Source organism: Neofelis nebulosa, chromosome 2 (assembly GCF_028018385.1).
Source record: "Neofelis nebulosa isolate mNeoNeb1 chromosome 2, mNeoNeb1.pri, whole genome shotgun sequence".
NCBI lineage: Eukaryota > Metazoa > Chordata > Mammalia > Carnivora > Felidae > Neofelis > Neofelis nebulosa.
In genome coordinates, this window is record NC_080783.1 from 53,457,272 (window position 1) to 53,461,670 (window position 4,399).

Consider the following 4,399-nt stretch of genomic DNA (forward strand, 5'->3'; position numbering starts at 1 on the left):
TGTCAGGCAGTTACATTGACTCTACATATCATTGTTAAATTTTGTCTACCACATCCCCAGACTTTGCTTGGGTATCTCCAATCATGGACATTACATTACTCATGACAGTAATGTAGTAAATCTGATAGTTCTCTCTAATTCAGTGCTAAAATCTGTTTTTATTTTGGGACAGACACAACAAACCCAATGTCTCTCTTCTTTATCAGTCTCTCTGGTATTTGAAGACAAGTATATGTCCTTCTCAAGTCTTACCATTTTCATATGAAATATTTCTAATTCTTTCGATAATTCTTTATGAAACTTGATTTCAAGTTACTGGTATATCTGGGTGAATGTATTCTGAAGAATAATTTGGTTTGATTCAACTTAATTCAACTCTGTTAAAAAATATGGAATGTTTACCATGTGCCAGAAATGTGCCAGGTTCCAGAGATATAAAGCTGAACAAGGTACAATGAGTGCCCTCAAGTGGCTCCTACTCTAGCCAAGCCAATCCTTGTATTTAATCTATAGCACAACATGGTCAACTGAAATATACTGAACACACACTCCATGCCAAGCTCTTTGGCACGGGCTGGGAAACCAGCAGATGAATCCAGCAGCCTTCATTTTTTGTTGGGGAGCGAAGACAGGTAAACAGTCATTTGTAAACAAGTTTATTAGGTAAGGGAGGAAAGAAACAGTGTTTTAAAAAGAAGGGAGAGTGTCATGCCCTTGAAGGCACAGACCACTTCTATCTTGTTCCCTTGTATCTCTAGTACCTAGCCAGTGCTCTGCTCAGGTATGTACTCTGTAAATAACCTGAATAATGAAAGCAAGCAAGCAAGTAAGAATTCTTAGAGCATGTGGTATAAGAAGAAAGTGAGGCGAGGGACGTAAGAAGGGACCTACAGCAGATACCATGAGAGCTGCCCACATCCCTTTAGGTCTTAGACAAATAGTACTGAAGCTACTTTGCCTGCCCCTGAAGCAGACAAAAGTGCTGGGAAATTAAGTGCCCCCTCCCCACCTTTAGCTCCTCTCAACCAAACACTGATGAGAGGTGGAATATAATAATACCTGTCCCTCTGGTGGGATAATTCTGCAGTACATGTTTTATAATGATCCCAGATTTTCCCTCAGTGGGCTAAACTTTAGTTATCTTCAGTGGTAACTGCTGTGACAAGATACCCCTGTTGGCTGACTTCTCTTTTGCATCTCATTTCTCCACTTCTCTACCAGTGCTTCCTTCATGGTGCTGAAATCATTTCAGTGTCTACTTCTGGGGAACCCACTCTAAAACAGGGCCACATAATGCAAGTCCTTATAAGCCATATTAAAGAGTCTGAAGTCTATCAAATATAATCTAAAGTGCTGTATTAGCAGTATAATTAAAGTATTAAAAATACTTTGTTTGGGGCGCCTGGGTGGCGCAGTCGGTTAAGCGTCCGACTTCAGCCAGGTCACGATCTCGCGGTCCGTGAGTTCGAGCCCCGCGTCAGGCTCTGGGCTGATGGCTCGGAGCCTGGAGCCTGTTTCCGATTCTGTGTCTCCCTCTCTCTCTGCCCCTCCCCCGTTCATGCTCTGTCTCTCTCTGTCCCAAAAATAAATAAAAAACGTTGAAAAAAAAATTAAAAAAAAATACTTTGTTTATGGCATTTTCAGGACTCTTACTCAGCCTAGTAGGAGTGCTGGGTGGAATCACACTTCCTGTCCCCATACTGAAAACAGGAAAGGGGATATGAGCCCATTTCTAGTATCCTCCCCTAGATAACAGCTTCATTCATAACTGGAAATTGGTCTTTATATCAACCTAGAAGGAGGTTTGGGAATAAAGAAAAGATATGGGTGATACTCTGACTTTTTGATGGCTGGGATGTACTAAGCACTAGAGGCACTGAAAGCTTGTTCTGCCTCCCTTGAAAAACCTCATGCACATTTTCTGAGATTGATGCACTGGCCGCAATAACATGCAGGCTACTCTGGACACTGACGCTTAGAAGGAGGATGGGTCTGAACACCAATAGAATGACTACTCTAAACACACACTCTAAATACGACCCGATTGCCCTGGATCTTCCTAACAGGGTGGCCACCATCACAACTCCCAACATATCAACTCTCTTAGAGAGATACACTATTCCAGAGCTTCCACCCTGGAGGGCAAACAGACCACCATAGACTGTGGATCACCTAGTCTTGTCAACCAGTCCCAGTACTGCAGGCATCCCAGGGAGGTCAAGATGAGATAATTTGCAGGGCCCAAAGTACTATCTTCTACCTAGCTATATAATATACTTCTATTTGATGAAACACTGGCTCTCTAAGGATCTATAGAATATTATTTCCAAGTTATAACTCCAGCCACTGAATGTACCAGCACCTAATGATTATGTGACCATCACCAACTCTTAAGTTATAATTAACATCAATGACCAAAGACCTTTCGATCATGGTTTCTAACGAGAATGCTATATGTTTCTTAGTATTTCATTACTTATTCTATCTAAAATTAATTTCAGCATAAAAACAAGGTGTAACATTTAAAAAATTCTATTTTTAACTTATCTCACATACACACACACATACAGAATTCTAATTAATTTTGAGACTGACAAAGATGGATTCTTTCTTTCTTTCTTTCTTTCTTTCTTTCTTTCTTTCTTTCTTTCTTTCTTTCTTTTCTTTCTCTTTCTTTCTTTTCTTTCTCCTTCTCTCTCTCTTTCTTTCTTTCTTTCTTTCTTTCTTTCTTTCTTTCTTTCTTTCTTTCTTTCTTTCTTTCAGTATGGAACACTTCACAAATTTGAGTGCCATCCTTGCACAGGGGCCATGCTAGTCTTCTCTGTATTGTTCCAATTTTAGTATACGTGCCACCAAAGTGAGCACTGATCATTAGATTTCTTAAGTGCTATAAATAAGAACATTTTTCATCAGCTTAAAATGAAATATTTAAATATATATGAATAAAGACCTAAATGTGCTAGGTGCTAGGAAAATGTTACGCAACATTGGGTATAACCATGAGATATAATTATCGCTAAAAAATATGACAAATATTTACAACTTGATAACATATAGTCCTACCCTATATACCTTATAGAGATTGAGTGATACACAGTTTTTATAGCTATATACAGACCCACCAATTCCACACCAATTCCAACCAATTCCACACCAGTTCCACACCTGTAAATTCATATTAAATATTATAGAGCTCTGCAATGACTCGGCTGTAAGAATATTAATAACATTCTTTTTATAGTATCAAAAACTGGGAAAAACTAAATATTTAGTTATGTAGATTGATAAAATTAATGTTGGGGGTCTCTATCAACATTCTTTTTAGCACTTAAGGATATTATAGATGAATATTTATTGATATTAGCCAATAATTTATTGCTTACTTCTTGAAAAACAGGTTGTAAGAAAGTACAGAAAGTTTAAATTTTTGTAAAATAAAATTCCATGTAGCTATATACATAAGATATCATTCTAAGGCTAGACATTGAAAAAGCATGGCTTATCTTTGGATGGTTAGATACTATGAGTGGTTTTTAAAAATTTTGTCTTCACTTTTATTTATTTTTCACTTTTTAAAAACAATAATGAAGGTCATAGTAGAAAAATGGTTAAGGTACAGATTACAAAGGGTCTTTAAAGCCATACAAAGGACTTAAAATTTTATCCTGGAGGTAACAAAAAAACTCCAGGTTTTTAAAGAAGGGAAGCAAAATGGTCAGATGACTAGACAGAAAGATATCTTAACAATTGGTACCAAAGTTTCTCTAACATAAGAAACTGTTTTTGTTTTTGTATAAATAAATATTTAGTTAACTACTTCAAAGTGGCAGATAAAGTCCTGAAAACACGGCCTGAAAAAGGATAAACAAGGTAAAAGCAAAACCACTTTGCATAAGAAGTGATCAGGAATGTAAAGGTGAGGGATCCCATAGAAGAGAGGAGGAAGAGTAAGACTAGAGAAGAGAGAAAAAAGGAAATATTAGAGAATATGGTAGAAGGCCAGGATTGCATAAAATCATGATCAGTGAGAAGTTTCCAGTGGTGAGGAGCTGGAAGTCATTTTTAGCACAGAAATACCAAACACTGCATTTTTAGTTGGTCCCAGGGCTGTGATATAAACCTGCTCCATCACCTGTTCTGTGGGTAGCCTCCAGCAGTCCATATGAGCTCAGAACAGAGGTGTTTAAAGGATAAACTGTTGGAGCCATAATAGCCGTGGGTGTTATTCAGATAAACCTGAATCATTGTTCCATTTTTCAATTGCTATGGAACCTTGGGCAAATGTCTTAATGAGATGCCATGTTCTGAGTTAACATGTGACCTTTGCGCTACAAAAAATGCTAGCAATTATTTTTATTAATTGCTATCCACGTGCCAAGAAGTATTCTAAGGGGTGTTA

General features: G+C 37.6%; 1 non-coding gene across 1 annotated transcript; it reads right to left on the reverse strand.

Annotated features, from left to right (window-relative positions):
• Window positions 1–2,758: 2,758 nt before the first annotated feature.
• LOC131505779 (U6 spliceosomal RNA) lies at window positions 2,759–2,865 on the reverse strand. The gene has a single exon (XR_009258554.1). It is a non-coding gene; the product is annotated as a U6 spliceosomal RNA (small nuclear RNA).
• Between the last annotated feature and the right edge of the window lie 1,534 nt (window positions 2,866–4,399).